This window comes from Lissotriton helveticus, chromosome 5_1 (genome assembly GCF_964261635.1).
Source record: "Lissotriton helveticus chromosome 5_1, aLisHel1.1, whole genome shotgun sequence".
In the NCBI taxonomy this organism is placed as follows: Eukaryota; Metazoa; Chordata; class Amphibia; order Caudata; family Salamandridae; genus Lissotriton; species Lissotriton helveticus.
Genome location: NC_136065.1, coordinates 1,511,200,310 through 1,511,218,957, shown reverse-complemented (window position 1 = coordinate 1,511,218,957; position 18,648 = coordinate 1,511,200,310). Strand labels below are relative to the sequence as shown.

At 43.4% G+C, this 18,648-nt stretch overlaps 1 long non-coding RNA gene across 2 annotated transcripts in view; it reads right to left on the bottom strand.

Moving 5' to 3' along the window:
• Positions 1–18,648, bottom strand: part of LOC144753675 (uncharacterized) — a 528,323-nt gene that overhangs the window by 292,626 nt on the left and 217,049 nt on the right. The window contains exon 2 of one of the 2 annotated variants that reach the window (XR_013594472.1): positions 7,881–8,002. The exons of the other annotated variant lie outside the window; for it this stretch is intronic. This is a non-coding gene — a long non-coding RNA (uncharacterized LOC144753675). The remainder of the gene's footprint in view (positions 1–7,880; positions 8,003–18,648) is intronic. 2 annotated transcript variants of the gene reach the window in all.

Sequence of the window (18,648 nt, the reverse complement as noted above, 5' to 3'; positions counted from 1 at the left end):
ACCTTAAATGGACAATGAGAAACCACACCAATTGCAACACCAGTCATGTAATATACATGATTACCTGCCCATGCGACATGCGTTACGTAGGTATGACTTGCAGAAAGGTAAAGCAAAGAATCTGCGAGCACTGCAGTAATGTCAAATGCCGAAAAAACACAACAAAAATGTCCAATCACTACCTAGAGGCGGGCCACACAGTTGATGAATTAAAATGGATTGTGTTGGAAACACTTCTCATAAAGGACCATAATGCGGAGAAAATCCTTTTTGAAAAGGAACAAAGATGGGTGCACAGATTAAAAACAGATTCAATGGTAAACAAGTAGTCTCCCTCTCAAAACTAACTATTAATACCAAAATGTTTTATTAACTTTTAAATCATTATCCTAAAGAGGTCTCAATTTTTCACCATTAGATATACATTGTGAACTGAGCACAATATTTAATCACGGCCATTGACGAATACACTAACGTCAAAATTTACATCCCATTATTCACACATGTCAAAACGCGATTGAGAAAAGACCTTCACATAAATTGATGAGTCTTTCTTCACGTCACGATAAATTTTGTTAAAAAACGTCCACCCGGAAGCACTCCACCTAATCCGGGTCCAGAGAGGAAGTGTCAGCACAAGTCGTGCACAAGGATCAAGCCGCAGGTAGCGGGAATGAGAGGCTCCTCGCAGCGACAAAACCGTAAAGTATTACCTGCCCCTGACCTGTAACCTGTAATTATCCTTTGCAGTAGGCATCTCTGACCCCCTGGCAACCTGTTGAAACGTGAAAAACTCACAAGAGGTATGTGCCAAATCGCGTTTTTTTTTAAAATAGCGCAACGACGCTTGAAAATCGAGCATTCTTCAGCCAGCTCCCCCTCGCACTACTAACTATGGGTGAATAGGGACTCGAATGTTGGAATGAACGTAAACGTGTTCAATGATTTAAAATGTACAATTAACGCTTGGCTCAATTAATGAAAAGCTACCATCTTAGCAATATTGAGCCTCGCATAAGAAACGAAGGGTATATTACTACTAACGAAAACATGCTGTATGAGTGAAAAATGAGTAGGGAAAGTTTGCCAATCCAAGTAATGTTGAAAAATGAGACGAACATTGCAAAACATGACCAGAAACGAGAGAGTGTTAATTGCCATGATTGTGTGTGGTCTATAAAAGTATTGCCATTTTCCAGTTGCAGTAAACGATAATTCACAAACGCAACAGTACTTAACTGTTAAGTGTGTCCTATAACCCACTCCCCCTCCCCTTGTATGTCTGATCCAACAGGTACAACAAGACCTATCTGAAATGAAGGACTAATACGTCGCTTAACTTCACTTCTCATTATATTAAGAAATTCTTTTATAAGAGAACACCTACATTGAGACACCCACTGTCTTCACCCACACTTCACCTCGGTCCTGAAGAAAGCCCACATGACCTGACAAGGCAACCAAGGGCTGAAACATGTCGACCTTTTTAAACCACTAAACATTGAGTGCGTAAGAATCCTAATTATTCACTCTACGCACACCTTATAGTCTTGATGACAACCTACTCGAATCCAAACCCAATAAATAAATAACCTGGCTGTCCGAGTATTTTAAAGAAGACCTCACAGATCACGACTGCTTTTAACCAAGGGTAAAAACCTCCGGGTGGAGGTTGCATAACAACTAACCCAATGATTATGCAATCACGTGATTAAACAGCGGAGAACCAAGATATACCGCTTATCCGACCTATTTTACACATGCATGAGGGTTTTTTTATTTGGGACACATGAGTACGCGACCTGTATACCCAGGTTATGCAGGACAAGTGATCCTTCCCCACGTGATTTATGAGATTTGATACATAGGAAGTTGAATGGATCACACCTTCCTTCTCCCTCCTGATATGATTCAGTAAAGCTCCGCCATGGCCACAGTGGGCTCAGTCATATCTGGACAGCATTCCTATGGTAGTGGCGATTCTCCAGTGAGTCACCAATGGGGTGGCAATCCACTTCCTGGCTGCGTCAATTTTTCTATTCTCTTTATCTATTAGAAGTGCGTTACCAGTGCCATGGGTATTTGTGTAATTGTAATCGACCCCTGAGGTGACTTGCCTGGCATTGAAAGAGCCTGTCAGAGGCGATTTGAAGCATGCTTTTCAACATAGGAAGAAATTGTACCGAATGCTAGGTTGAGGACAGCATTTCAACAACTAAATTCTGATCTTTCAGGACCTTATGGAAAGCAGCAGCCCTGTGAATAAACCTGTGATAGGTAGTACTGTCTGAGAGGGTACGTCTAGCGGGGTAGAGGTTGATGATGCCAGGTGGGTCGATATCACAGTCGTCTCACAGGTCGTCCCTTGGCTCTGTGTCGAAATGGGCCTCATAGGGATCTAGCGGGTATGAGGGTTTCCACTCCTCCATGAAGAATTTGGGGAACCCTCTAATGAATGGTGCAGAGGGGTCGCGTGGAGAGTAAGGTGGAAGATAAGAAGGAGGAAGGAGCTGAAGTGGTGGAGGACTCGTGCCCTTTTCCCTGTGCTTTTTAACCTTGGCTGATGGAGTAGGCTCCCGGGCAAGCTACTACTCAAATATGATTACATTTTTTGAGGGACAATGTCCTTGACATTTGGAGGAGATTTGGTCACAATCCTGCTGGTCTGCAGGTGAATGAAGATCTGCTTCTGTCATAAGTCGAGCTCCAGTAGGAGATGCTGTAGGATAGGCTACTCCAGCTCCTTGGGTTTAGTGCAGGACGCAGCTTTGGGTGACGGAAGCTTTGGCGCGGTAGCAGTCTTTAGGGCAGCTAGCGCCAAAGGTATTCTTGGAACCCTTCAGGCAGTGGCAAGCTGGAAGCCAAACGCTGGGCTTTGGGGCTCGATTTCTGACAAAGTCAGGGCAGTACTCAACCTGTGTTCCGTATCAGGGTAGTGGCAGAGAGAGGCAAGTTGTACTCAAGGTCGATATCTTGTCTCATGGTTGCACCTCCTAGACCTGCAGCTCCTCCTTCTCATACTCCAAGTGAAAGCTCAGCATGGGGCTGAATTCGAGGGGCTGTTCCTCTGAGGGCCCCAGTTCTACCTCTTTGCAGCGGTCCCTGAAGAGGTCAGGGGTGTTGTCTTCATGCCACGGCTCATGGTGTGTCTAGTAAGGTGTCAATATCGTCGGTACAACATGGTATTTTTGGAGCAGAACGCAAGGCACGCAGAATAGGAGGCCTTGTGCTCAGGAGACAGACATTGCAGACTTGGAGGTCTGTCCAGGGAAACTTCACACAACACTGTAGACAGCACTGGAAGGCTGTCCTTTCTATTACGGAGCATGCATTCTCGAAGATGGAGTTGAAGGCCCATGAGGGGGTACAGTAGAACCCGGTCACAGAGCCCAACAAAGGTCACAACCTCAGGTAAACAAACCAAAAATCTATGATTATTTTCACCAAAAGGAACAGAAGAGTCAAAAACGTATACGACAAAGAACATCACGAGGCGTCACCCCAGAGCTCACTAGATACATGTCCGAACCAGATGGCAGAACAAAACAGTCTAAATATGAAGCTGATGCCCAAAAACAAGTTGCACACATCCGAGCCAACCCTACATGGCAGGAGTATGCAGAGCTATATACCTGCAGCTATACATGCCACAAACAGTACTTTCTTGGAAAAATAGGCATTCAAGTTTTATTAAATTGCTGATTGAATGTCCTTGAGGACCACAACCCTACCATATTAAGAAGCTTGAGTCGAATTGTCATTGCTACCCTCCCCTGAGAGCCATGTGTGAAAAGAGTAGTACGCATCTCAGTTTTCAGAGTAATAGGAGACCAGACACCAGGACATATGAGGCAAAGATTTCCCCCCGCACAGCCCCAGCCCCTGCTTGCCTGGTGACCCCAAGCCTCCCCAAATAGGGTCAGATTGGGATCACAGTTAGGCCTAGGCACTCCCAAAAAAAGTGGCCCACAGTGTTTTTTTTAAACTTTATATACCGTGAACTCAGTCCTAAGGCATTAGAGCACTTGCCATGAGCACCAACTACATTGCACAAAATCAAATTCAATTTTATTTTAGATAGATTAATCACTTTTAGATAGATTAAGTGATTTGCCCAGAGTCACTGGATATTGAGCTGATGCTAGAACTTAAACGTACTTCCCCAGTTCGAATGTCAACAGATCTGGGGCCATACGCTACATCCTACGTTTTTCCCCCTCTGGGAACGGTGACCTCACAGTGAGGCCTATGCAAACACTTCCCCACTCCTCCATCAGGGCCTAAAAAACCTTGGGACTGATGTGACAACACCTGACTCCTAACGAGGCCACTTCTCTTACTAACCCACTCCCCATCCCATTATAGCCCTAGAGTACAACCTGGCAGGGGAGGGGGTGAAGAAAAGCACACAGCTGATGATGCTACTCCGAGGGTTCTTAGGTGGGAATGCCGGCCCCTTGCGAAGCTCCTGCATACTCACACCCTCCCCACACCCACCATGGCCGGAAAGTGATGGCCCAGCGGGGGAATTACACTACTTCTGGGCCGGGCCAGCCACCCGAGGCAGGGAACCGAGGTGAGCGTGCCCTAACAACACCTGGCCCCCAGCCTCAGTTTGACAGCAGAGCGCCCATGATGATGGCGACACTTCACAGTGGCGTGGCGGGGACTGGGGAAGATAGTACGTTTTTGTGGCCGGGTTTACAGAGCCGCAAACAAACGGCCCACAGAGATGGCCCATCGCCCAATGCCTGCTTTCCCAATCTGACCTTTTCCCTGAAAAAGGCCTGACAGAGAAAGACTTTAGAGCCTTCAGTTTCATTTTACCTAGTCGGGCTAGAGCTCCAAAAGACCATCCACATGAGGATGTCAGTTCGACACATAGTGCAAGTACCTGGAACAATGTGAGACTTGGGTTCCTCTAGCATACATTCAGGAAAGAAGTTCTGCTCACCTCATCGGTACAACTCGCCTGCGGCACTGTGACAAGAATAAGAGAGAGTGACAGATCAATGTGGCATCTATCCCACCCTTTCAGGTTTATCCAGGTTTCTTGAGCTATTGCATTGGAACCAATGAAGGGAACCTCCAATTTGGGGAGATCTGGTGGTCAGAAAGATTGCTCTAGACTGGAAATCAAGACTTTGTTCATGCCTCATGGCTTCTATCTAATGAAGAGATCTAACAGGTATAAAGGGATCAGTGTACCTTTACTTGGTATGTGAGCCAAACTGTTTCAGGGGTTTGGGGCAGAGATTTTCCCAATCAACAGATTCTAAGGTTTTGCAGATCAGCTACTGCACGCAGTCAGTGATAAAGCATGCATGGAGGGAGGAGTGGGGGGGGGGGGCTTACAGGGAGTGGGAGTTTATTCAGATGGCACGTATAGATCCTAAAGTTCAACATTTCTGGGCTGGGGCCTAGGTAAATAAGTTGGATTGAAAGACACAAAAGGAATGGGGAATGCTATATGCTTTCATGTGCAATACTGAATTCAAAGATCGGAATCAATGTTGGAAGCAGCTTCCATCCACACTAGGTAGCAGGGCACCCACAAATACAAATGGGAAAAATAGGAGCTACCAATTAAAAACGAGTGGCATGCAAGAAATGTCTAGTAAAGGTACCATGAAAAAAATAAAATAAAAGCACACTGGACCAGCTTTGCAACTGAAGAGATAGAAGCTATTTTCAGGTATTTGTACAAATGTATATTGTCCACTGACCATATGACTAAGATGTTTTTTGAAAAAACAATAGTCTGGAGCAGGAGTCTCCAACAGGGTGATCTTGAGCTGCCAGTAGCTCGAGGCTGCCACAAAGTAGCTCGCACATGATAATTGCAGGCTTGAGAATATACAGCTGCCAACCCGACAAGGCAGCTATTTAAAACAACTTGAAAGCTGAAAGTGTAGGGTGATAAAACATACCTATTTTATAAAATTATTTCTTAACTTCTTTTTCTCTTTTCCTTCTTTGACTCATTTCTTCTTTCAGAGTTCCGTTCTGTTTCTTTGTCTTTATTTTACTCTGGCTGTTTCTTCTCTTTTTTTGCTAATTTGTAACTGCTTACTCCATTTTCCCCTTCTTTGTTCCCTTTTTCTCCTCTTTCATTCTCTTTGTTTTTCCTATTTTTTCTATGCACCCTTTTTCGAATTCTTGCTTCACCTCTTTTCTCTCAATTTTCTTTTATTACTTCATTTGTCTTTCCGTCCTTTTTCTGTCTTTCCCTTTTCTCCATATATTTTGCTTTCCCTATTTCTTGATTTCTCTCCTTTTCTTCTGTCCATGCTTTCTTTCAGTCTTAACCTATTTCTGCATTCATCTTCTCTCCTCTATTATTCTTCCTCTGCTTTTCTCTTTTTCTTATTGTATTAACCTATTGTACCTTTTCCTTTCTCTCCTTTCCTCCTCCACTTTTGCCCTTTTCTCCATGTTGCTTTTCTGTTTATTTTTCGTTTTCTTCTACTCTCTCACTTTCTTTCCGTCATGTTTCTCTTTCCTTATTTTGAAACCTTTTCTCGTCGTCTTTTTCTTTCTCTTGCCATCTTTCCTTCCTCTGCTGTGTACTTCCTTTTTTTGTTTTTCTACTTCTTTCTTTGTCATGGGTTCTTAATCACACTTTTCTCATTATTTCCTTTCGTTGTTTCTGTCTTGAGTCTTCCCCTTTAATTTTCTTCATAATTTCTTTCTTCCTTCGTCTCCTTTTATTCTTTATTTTTTTTACTTTTCCTCATTCTCTCTCATTTATTTTGTTCTTTTTTTCCTGTCATTTTCTCTCTCCTTTATGTTCCTTTATTTCTTTCTTGCTTTTTCTTTCATTATCATATCTGTTTTGTCTTTTTCTCCTCTATCTTACTTATTTTCTAACATTACTTGTCTCTTTTTCTGTATTTCTTGCTCTCCTTTCCCTATCTCAAGAGTAAAGGGACAACATAGATCCTCCGGGACCCCAAATGAAAACCTTTTGTGATACAACTTCTATGCCATAAATACAGTCTGCTACTTGTAACCAATAATTGGGTACTCTAGGGGCTGTGTTTGTTATTTGTCCTTTGTGCATAATTTTCATAGCACTATATTATGCAGTAGTTCACCACGGTTTCCAATGATCAGGAGTAGTTTTCACTATAGGAAAAGAAAAGTTGGAGACCCCTGGTCTGGAGAGACAGGTAAAACTATATGAAAGACCAGACCTAAAAAGCTGCTCCGAGAGGTCCTACCAATATTAAACTTAAAAAATACAGAACAGTGTGTGGAATGTGCTGATAGGAACTTATTGCATAGCCTCATGTTTGTTTCCCTGGAAACCAAACGACTGACATGTACAGTGAAAATACATTTGACTGATGATATACTGCAGATAGAAATATTTTTTTCCTTCTCAATTGTGCCCATGGGATCATCTGACTTACATTTGTTGCCATAGCATTTTCGTTTAACTGGGTCATGCTTTTGTTGTTTAAGATGTTCTTACAATTCAAACAGAAAGAAGTAAAAAAAAAAAGATACGACTCCTGATTGCTATGTACATTCCAATTTCTACAATTATCTTTAGCCCATTCTGTGACCGAACCGATTATAAACACAGTTTCCATACATATGTAAAGATTTCCTGGTATCTAAAAAACAAATATGCATGGTGAAAAGGCTGCCCCCTGCTGGGAAACCAGTTGCGTAGCCTTGTCTTATTGCTGTAACACTTATGCAACAGTTGAATCACAAAAGCCCAAATACTCAACTGGAGTCCATGTTGATTTCTGAAATATTGAATAACGGGTGAAAATGACTTCCTAGTCTGCATACACTGGCTACACTAAACACTAACTTGCAGGAATTGATGTTCTGTAGCAAACCTTGTTCACAGAACCACTACTCACGTTTGAACCATTTGTGTATCGACGATGACGCCCAATGTACATTTAAGGAATTCATAGAATCCTCTTCTTAAGTTCTGCATCAAGACGGGTGCAAAATGTTCTGGGTCAGTCGCCCCGGATCTCTAAGTAAAGAACATAGGAATGAATCATTTGGTTTTTTTCGGTGTGAGATAGCCTGGCCAATAATCTTCCAACACCCCTTAGCTGCAACCTACAACTAACCAAAAGACCTTATAGATGGAGAAGGGTCTGCAAGTTATGTACAGCAGGGTTGTGTAATAAATGGGCAAGATAACGTACATTCGATGCTGCCACCATTATCAAATAAATGCAGTGTTTTGGGGGATTTATTTTTTTAAAGGACTGACAAACCAAATCTATTGTGTACAATAATCTAAGAGTGGGCTTTGGGACAACCCCTTTAGCCATTGGTTGATTTTGGTCAGCTTCCAGCAACTACTACTTCAAGACAGCGTCAATCAGTTTACCATTATGTTATTGGCCGGTAGATGTTTAATGGATTATTTAATGAAAACAGAAGCCATCTTTGTAAAAATAAAATAAAAGGCATGACGCGAAAAAGTATGCAAACACATTCTAACAATGGTCACAGTTATCTAGATACCTTCAATCACCCACTCCCTTGTTGTGGATTGCTCTGTCCACCCCCCCATCATCCATCCCCCTTTGTTGCTTGACCCTTGCCGTTCTGCCAGATAAAAAAAAACCAATCAAGTCATATCGACCGATTTCAAGATGCTACAAAAATGCAAATGGCACTGTGCACTCTACTCTGCATTGCCTTTTTGGGGATCTCGGTTTTTTCTTCAATGTCTTTAATGTATTTGTGAGTTACAGGCACCGCAACCATCCAGTGATCCTTCTTGCTTTTGACAACTTCAGTCCTCCTTAAGTAGAATGCAAACCTTGCACCAGTGTATGGATGGCAGTTATCAATTCTATGTCAGCACAGGAGGGGAGGTGTAAGCTGTTCTTTCTTCACTTTATTAACTGCAGCCATTTAGAGTACAACAAAATACTTACATTTTCCATAAACCTTAAGGAAAAAATCAAAAGCTCAACAATAGGCAATGCCCAATCAGTTGAGGCCAGGACCCCTTAATAGTCCTTCGGTAATGTTGCCGCTTCCTCTTTCTTCGCTACTCCAGCAGCCGAGTTAAGTGCCTCTGGCCTCTTGGACTTATAATTAATTTATTCCTGTGCTAATCTGTGTTCCTTGTGTGCCTTGTGTAGTGTTTTATTAATTTGCTATACTGCGCAGCTGCGTTAGTCGCTCCTGGATGACTGCTGTCACTACTGAAAACACGCTACCGCACTTGGGGCCATTGCGGTGTGGAACTACGACCACCAAAGGGAGCCGCTTTATATTAATGAGCCCAGAGAGTCTCGCTGCCCCACACCAGCGTGCAACTTCAATATTCCAACCAGCACGGCCGGCCGCTAAACGTCTGTCCTTTTGTGTTCCATACGCCAGGAGCAATTGCACCCTCGATGAGTTCTGTATTCTCAGCGCTTAGCGCATTTATGAGCATTCAAGTAATCGGATATAAGCCCATGAAAGTCAAATTACCCGGTGTAGTTTTGTGGGTGTGTGGTGTCCTGCAAGGTCTTGTTAATGGGCCTTGGGCTGCATTGCTTGGCTGGAAGACCACCACCTTATTAACAAGCATTTGCAATGCAATATGTCTCGCATTAGGAAAGGTTGAGCTATTGGTATTGTAAATGACCATTTTTTTTAAATTTATGTGTTGGTTTTGAAAATAGCGAAATTAATATCTTTGTCATTTAAAAGTTTTAGCTCTCGCAAATGTGACACCTATAGCATTTGTAATGCAATATGTGTTTTATTTACGTGACTTAGATGTATTGATATTACAAATAACAATGGCTTTAATTTTTTTTAAATAATTAATACGTAAATAAAAGTTATTGTAATTTATAATGGCAATAGCTTAAACTTTTGTAAATAACTTTTGTGAAGATTATGTTCAGTGTATTTTATTGTGACGAAAATCCAAGAACAGAAGTGAAATATTAACACCTTTTTGTGACATTTGTAATAAAGCTTGAAAGATTGAGAGAACATATTTGAACCAGTTGTTGAATGGTTGCACAGATTGATGCTGTGGTGACGCTGAGTGAGGTTGTGGTGACGACGAGTGATGCTGTGGCGTTCAGTGATGCTGTGGTAGCGCATAGTGATGTTGTAGTGCCCCTGAGTGATGCTATGGTGGTGCTGATTGATGCTGTGGTGATGCGATAGAGTGAGGGCGAGCGATAGAGTGAGGGCGAGCGATAGAGTGAGGGCGAGCGATAGAGTGAGGGAGGGCGATAGAGTGAGGGAGGGCGATAGAGTGAGGGAGGGCGATAGAGTGAGGGAGGGCGATAGAGTGAGGGAGGGCGATAGAGTGAGGGAGGGCGATAGAGTGAGGGCGATAGATAGAGTGAGGGCGATAGATAGAGTGAGGGCGATAGATAGAGTGAGGGCGATAGATAGAGTGAGGGCGATAGATAGAGTGAGGGCGATAGATAGAGTGAGGGCGATAGAGTGAGGGCGATAGAGTGAGGGCGATAGATAGAGTGAGGGCGATAGATAGAGTGAGGGCGATAGATAGAGTGAGGGCGATAGATAGAGTGAGGGCGATAGATAGAGTGAGGGCGATAGATAGAGTGAGGGCGATAGATAGAGTGAGGGCGATAGATAGAGTGAGGGCGATAGATAGAGTGAGGGCGATAGATAGAGTGAGGGCGATAGAGTGAGGGCGATAGAGTGAGGGCGATAGAGTGAGGGCGATAGATAGAGTGAGGGCGATAGATAGAGTGAGGGCGATAGATAGAGTGAGGGCGAGCAATAGAGTGAGGGCGAGCAATAGAGTGAGGGCGAGCAATAGAGTGAGGGCGAGCAATAGAGTGAGGGCGAGCAATAGAGTGAGGGCGAGCAATAGAGTGAGGGCGAGCAATAGAGTGAGGGCGAGCAATAGAGTGAGGGCGATAGATCGAGTGAGGGCGATAGATAGGGTGATAGAGTGAGGGGCGATCGATAGAGTGAGGGGCGATCGATAGATAGAGTGAGGGCGATAGAGTGAGGGCGATAGAGTGAGGGCAATAGATAGATAGAGTGAGGGCGATAGATCGAGTGAGGGCGATAGATAGGGTGAGGGGCGATCGATAGAGTGAGGGGCGATCGATAGATAGAGTGAGGGCGATAGAGTGAGGGCGATAGAGTGAGGGCAATAGATAGATAGAGTGAGGGCGATAGATCGAGTGAGGGCGATAGATAGGGTGTTAGAGTGAGGGCGATAGATAGAGTGAGGGGCGATCGATAGAGTGAGGGGCGATCGATAGAGTGAGGGGCGATCGATAGATAGAGTGAGGGCGATAGAGTGAGGGCGATAGAGTGAGGGCAATAGAGTGAGGGTGATAGATTGATAGAGTGAGGGGCGATAGATAGAGTGAGGGAGATCGACAGAGTGAGGGCGATAGATAGATATATAGTGTAATTATGTGGTGTGTAATTATGTGGCACTGAGTGGTATTTAGAGTGTATGTTGCGTTGAGAGCAGTGAAAATATGTAGCATATAATTATGTGGCACTGAGTGGTATTCGGAGTGTATGTTGCGCCGAGCGCAGTGTAATTATGTAGCATATAATTATGTGGCATTGAGTGGTATAATGAGGAGTGTATGTTGTATTCAGTAGAGTGTAATTGTGTGGTGTGTAATTATGTGGCACTGAGTGGTATTTGGAGTGTATGTTGCGCCGAGCGCAGTGTAATTATGTAGCATATAATTATGTGGCACTGAGTGGTATAATGAGGAGTGTATGTTGTATTCAGTAGAGTGTAATTGTGTGGTGTGTAATTATGTGGCACTGAGTGGTATTGTTTGGAGTGTATGTTGCATTGTTAATATGTAGCATATCGTTATGTGGCACTAAGTGGCATTGTGTGGAGTGTGTGTTGTACTTTAATTATGTGGTGTGTAATTATGTGGCACTGAGTGCTATTTGGAGTGTATGTTTCGTTGAGCGCAGTGTAATTATGCAGCATATAATTATTCGGCTGAATAAAGTTTACTAAAAAGAGGATTGTCTTATGTACCATCTAAACATACAGATTTTGTCAAAATGAAATCTGAATTCATAGAATTTTGTAGAAAACTTCGATTAAGGACCTTCTTCTTGGAAAATCCAACATCTACAACTTTAGAAGTGACTGGGCTGAGGAACAAATCAACATTCTGTCCGCCAACAAATTAAATACCAAAGGAGGTGTATATATTTGAAAGAGGAAAATGCTGCTTACCAGTATGCATCTGTTCTTGGCATGTAGAGCTGCAGAGTAGAACACTTCGCATTAGATCGCCACCTGGTGTTGGGCTTGGATGATTGCATGTTGTTGTCTTCTTGGAAGAAGTCTTTGTAGTCACGAGATAGGTGACTCCTCCCTTGGACAATAGTGCGCATGGGCATCAGATCCATCCTTAGATTGTTTTTCGCCATGATGGGAAATGATGGAGTTAGTAGAAGTAAAGAAAAGATGTCCATGCGTGTGCATCTAAGTAAGATAAACTGGAACAGATACAGGTCCCAGGGAGGCGGAAGGGCGTGTACTACTCTGCCGCTCTACATACCAAGAACAGATGCATACTGGTAAGTAGCATTTTTTTCAGTTCGAGGCATATGAACTGCAGATAGTACATTTAGCAGCAGTGTCTCCCCTAGTGGTGGTCACCTGTATCTGTTGCAGTTGTTTGAAAAAGAGTCTTAAGGACAGCTTGGCCTACTGCAGCTTGCTGCTTGGCTTGCACATCAACACAGTAGTGTTTAGTGAAGGTGTGTGTTGCATATGTCCTCTAGGGGGATGTTTCCTAAGAAAGCCATAGAGACTCCTAGTTTGCGTGTTGAGTGCGCTCTAGGAGGAACTGTTAATGTACGTTTTGCTTTTTGATAGCATATTTGTATACATTTTAGAATCCACCTTGCAATTCCACCTTTAGAGATGGGGTTGCCTTTGTGCGGTGGAGAGAAAGACACAAACAGTTGTTTTGTTTTTCTAAAAGACTTAGTTCTATCTATATAGTAGAGAAGAGCTCTTTTAACATCTAATGTGTGTAGAGCCCTTTCTGCCACAGAGTCTGGGTTTTGGAAAAACACAGGTATCTTGACAGATTGGTTTAAATGAAAAGGAGTTATGACTTTTGGAAGGAATTTTGGATTCGTTCGTAAGACCACTTTGTTACGATGTAGTTGTAAAAAGGGTTCTTGTATTGTAAATGCTTGTATCTCACTTACTCTTCTAAGGGAGGTAATAGCAATAAGGAAAGCTGTTTTCCATGCAAGGAATTGTAGTTCACATTTATGTAAAGGCTCGAAAGGGGGTCCCATGAGTCTTGTAAAAACAACGTTTAGGTTCCATACTGGAGAAGGTGGCAACCTAGGAGGAATGATTCTCTTTAATCCTTCCATAAATGCTTTAATTGCAGGCACTCTGAAAAGAGACAAATGTTGTCTATTTTGTAAATATGCTGCAATTGCTGCAAGATGTAAGCGTATGGATGAATATGCTAAGTTACACCTTTGTAAATGTAAAAGGTAACAAATGATATTCTGGATGGAAGCATCCAGGGGATCAATTTGGTTATTGTTGCAGTAAATGGCAAACCTCTTCCATTTAGCGGCATAGCAAGCTCTGGTAGTAGGTCTCCTGGCCTCTTTAATAATGTTCATACAGTTTGGTGGTAGGTTAAGATAACCGAACTCTAAGACATCAGGAGCCAGATCGCCAAATTCAGTTGATTTGGGTCTGGATGACTTATGTCTCCATGGTTCTGTGTTAGCAGGGATGGAGTCAGTTGTAGCTTTTGGTGTGGAACTAGAGACAGTTCTAGTAGTGTGGTGAACCACGGTTGGCGTGCCCATGTGGGAGCTACTAGGATTAGTTTGAGAGACTGTTGTCTGAGCTTGCGTACTACTAGCGGTATTAGTTGTAATTGCGGAAAAGCGTACGCAAATCTGCCTGACCAGTTCATCCATATTGCATTGCCCTTGGACTGCGAGTGTGGAAACCTGGTGGCGAAGGTTGCGCATTTTGCGTTTTCTTGTGTGGCGAACAGAACTATGTCTGGATGACCCCACTTGTGAAAGAATGGTTGAAGAACCTGTGGATGTAGTTCCCATTCGTGAATTTGTTGTGTCTGCCGACTCAACAGATCTGCTATCTGATTGTGAACTCCTGGAAGGTGCTCTGCCAACAGATATATGTGTTGTGGAATGGCCCATCTCCAAATGTCTTGTGCAAGCTGGGACAGTGGTAGAGAGTGTGTCCCTCCTTGTTTTTGTATATAATACATGGCGGTCATGTTATCCGTCCGGATCAAGACAGCTTTGTTCTGTACTTGTACTTAGAATGTTTTGATTGCCAAGAATATTGCTAGCAGCTCTAGATGGTTGATATGGAACAATTTTTGTTGACTGTTCTATTGTCCTTGAGTTGTGTGATGTATGAGATGGGCTCCCCATCCTGTGAGGGATGTGTCTGCTGTGAGCACTAGTTTTGGAACAGGTTTGAGGAACAGCTGCCCTTTTGTCAAGTTTTTGGTGTTCCACCACTGCAGAGAGCAATGTGTTCGGCTGTGTACCAACACCAGGTCTGTTAGTTGGCCTTGAGCCTGGTTCCACTGTTGTGCTAGGCATTCCTGTAATGGACGAATTTGCAGTCTTGCATATGGCACTATGAAAATGCAAGATGCCATCATGCCCATTAGTCTCATGAACACTCTGGCTTGCAGAGAGTGTTGCTGTTGGAATGTGGAAATAGGCGTCCTTTAGGTTTAGTGTTGTGAGGAAATCGCCCTGTTGCAGCAGTGGGAGCACTTGTTGCAAAGTGATCATATGAAAATGATCTGACAATATAATGGTTGAGGGGCCTGAGGTCGAGAATTGATCTTAGTGTCCCGTCCTTCTTGAGAATTAGAAAGTACAGTGAGTAAACCCCTGTTCCTTGTTCTTGTAAAGGAACTAATTATATTGCGTCCTTTTGTAGAAGTGACAGAACTTCTTGTTTGAGCAGACTAAGGTGTTCTGCAGACATTGGACGCTGTCTGGGTGGTATGTGTGGAGGGGTTGCTGTAAGTTCTAGGCAGTAGCCATACTGGATAATCTGTCTAACCCACTTGTCTGATGTGATGGAGTTCCAGACAGGCAAGAATTGCGTTAATCTGCCCCCCACAGGAGTGGAATGCTGTTGGGGGAGCAGAGGAAAGACACTGTTTTGAGGCGGAAGAGGTTCGATTACTGTTGTTACCACAACCTCTTCCTTTGTTGTTATTTCCTCTATATCCTCCTCTAAAGTATCCCTTGTTAGAGGATGTTTGTGTGTTAGATTTGAAGGATGTTGTATTATTTGCACCTGTTTCTTTGGAGGCCCCTCTATAAAAGGAGCGACAAAAGGAACCTCTAGTTTGTGTGGACTGTAGAGCCCCCCATAGATTTGACGGTGTGTGTATCCTTCTTCATTTTTTCAAGTGCTGTGTCTACTTCAGGTCCAAACAATTGGTTTTGATTAAATAGTTGGTTTAAAATGGTAGTTTGGACTTCCTGTTTAAACCCTGAAATGCGTAGCCACGCATGTCTTCTAAGTACGACACTGGTATTTACAGCTCTAGATGAAGTATCTGCTACATCTAGTGCGCACTTGATTGAGGCATTTGAGATAAGCTTGCCTTCCTATATAAGATCATTTGCCTGTGTCCTATATTGGGCAGGTAGATGTTCTAGCAGTTTCTCTAACTGGTCATAATGAGCTCTATCATACCTGGAAAGTAGGGCTTGTGTATTAGCTATACTCCATATGTTGGTAGCTTGCGCAGCTATTCTTTTGCCTGAGGCATCTATGACCTTGGATTCTTTGTCAGGTGGGGGTGCTTCACCTGAAGTTTGTGAGTTTGCTCTCTTCCTAGCATTTGATCAAACTAATGAATCTAATGGTAGTTGTCCCTTAATGTAGGTAGGATCTGTAGGTGCAGGCCTATATTTTTTCTCAATTCTAGGGTTTAAAATCCTAGTACGTACAGGGTCTTTAAAAAGTTCTGTAGCATGTTTGATGACCACGTTGATCATGGGAAGAATTTGAACAGATCTTTGCGATTGTTCGAATGTTTCTAACAGAAAATCCTCATCTGCCTCATCAGAATGCATAGTGATCTTATGGTACATGGCAGCTCTGTTCAATAGGTGCCCAAAGCCAATGTTATCTTCTGGGGGAGAAGGTTTTGATGGGTATGACTGTGGGTCAGGAATGTCTGGTATATCCTGTGGGTTTGGGTACTCCCATTCTGTATCATGTGTAGGGTCTGGGAAAGGCTCATCTGTGTCTATCCCTCCTCCTAAACTATACTCCTCATCATTTTCAGGTGAGTGTGGAGGTAACGGAGGAGAATGAGAAGTAGACATTTGTGGTGAAATGTTAAGAGGAGCAGGAGATAAAGGAGAAGCAAGTATTGGTGAAGAAGGGTGCATAGGGGATGTGGCAGAGTCTTTCTTCTTGGCAGGAACCACAGGTGTGGGTGTGTCATCTGCCTTTCTCTTCTTGTGTGGTTTAGTGGACACGTGACCTGTTTTTGGGTCAATGTAGATCTTCTTTTGGAGAGGATCTGGATGGAAGAGTTCTTCTCCTTGAGAAACCTTTTACGGCGTCGATTTTTTCGGTACCGGACGAGGTTGCTGCTTGTCTTTAGCCTTGGGAGTGGTTACAGTGTCCTTTCGCGTAATTTTCGGCACCAAATGTGTTGTTTTCGGTGTGGTAGGCTATTTCGAGGGCTTTTGCGCATCGGAATCAGGCCTTGTCAGTTTCGGCATTGAAGACGATGTCTTCGGAGTGGAAGGTGGTCTCGTCGGCGTCGGACGCTGGCTTCGTACCCTTGTCTTTAGAAGTCGTCAGTTTCGGAGCCGAGACTTCTTTCAGTTTTGGTGCCGAGGGAACTGGTGGGATCGGCACGTGCGGCTTGCTCGGAACCGAGCTACCGGAAGGCTTAGTTATTTTCTTCAGAGCCGGGTTCGATGGCGGGGCTGTCGAAGTGGATTTTCGGTCGCGACTGGGCCCCGGAGGCGGAGTGCTGACCTTTGCCTTCGATCTAGGTGCTGTGTGTGGTGCAGGGGCAGTAGTACTCACGTGCTGACCCGATGGTATGGAGTCATCTGAGTCGTCGGCCTCTGATACGATCTGGAGATCATTGAATCGTCTTCGGGAACGAGCGGAACCTCCTCGTCAAAGATATCCACTGGTTCCGGAGCGGATCTCTGCATGTCGTGTCGACGGGCCCTCCGATCTCGGATGGTTTTCTTGGATCGAAAGGACGTGCAGGCTGTACAGCTGGATTCGTCGTGTTCTGGCGATAAGCACAGGTTACAGGCCTCGTGGTGGTCACTGTGTGGAAACTGTGCTCCACACCCGGGACATTTCTTGAATGGCGTCCTTTCCAAGTGGTGTAGGCCTCACGACGTGGATAGGCCCAACGCCCCGCGTCGATGACCGGAACCGAGCTGATGGAGTTAAAACGATGTTAGTCGATATCGAGAGTAGTTTGGAGAGGTTTGGGAAGTTTTTTTGAACTTTGAAGTGCTAGAAAAGTCTATTTCTAGCCGGAGCGGAAAACTTTCATCCGAACCCAGTGGCGGAAAAAAACAATCTAAGGATGGAGCCAATGCCCATGCGCACTATTGTCCAAGGGAGGAGTCACCTATCTTGTGACTACAAAGACTTCTTCCAAGAAGACAACAACATGCAATCATCCGAGCCCAACACCAGGTGGAGATCTAATGCTAAGTGTACTATCTGCAGCTCATATGCCTCGAACACGGTTTTATCTGCAATTTCTAATCAAGAAAAAAAGAAAAACTTTGTCAAACATAACATTACGATTGCGGAGAAAGAGGCCATTTCAACTCTTAAGAATGACACATCAATTGTCATAAAACAAGTCGATAAAGGTGGATCTATTGTGGTTTGGAGCACTCAGGATTACATCGCTGAAGTGAAAAGACAATTAGATGTGAAAGAATATTATCAAAAAATGTAATAAAAGATCCAACACCAGATATTCAGAGGGAGTTGACATTAATATGGTCATGAGAAGGGATTTGTAGGTCAGAAGGAATTTGATTTTCTGAATAAGAAGCACCCCAGATTTCCACTATTATACATCCTACCTAAAGTACATAAAAATGCAACCCATCCACCCAGGAGACCTATTGTCTCAGGGTGTAAGTAAATTTTAGAACCCATTTCAAAATATGTGGATTATTTCCTCAAACTGTTTATGGATCAAATACCATCTTACATTCAGGATACCACAGACTTTATCAATAAAATTGAAGACGTAAAATTTGAACCGGAACATCAAATCTTGGTGACACTTGAAATAGTATCGCTTTATACCCAGATCCCACAGGAAGATGGATTAGAAGCTATACAATCATTTCTTGAAACAAGACCAAAACCCAACAGAGTATCAACTGAGTTCATAATGGAACTTGCGAGTTTTTCATTACAAAAAAACTATTTCAGATTTGAATCAGACTTCTATTTTCAGACAAAAGGTTGTGCCAAGGATTGTCCTTTTGCCCCAGAGCTGGCAATCATTTACATGGAAAAATTTGAAGAAAAGTTTGTGTAGAACAATAACCCATTTTTTCAATATATTTCAAATTGGGTTTGTTATATAGACGACATTTTTTTTATATGGACTG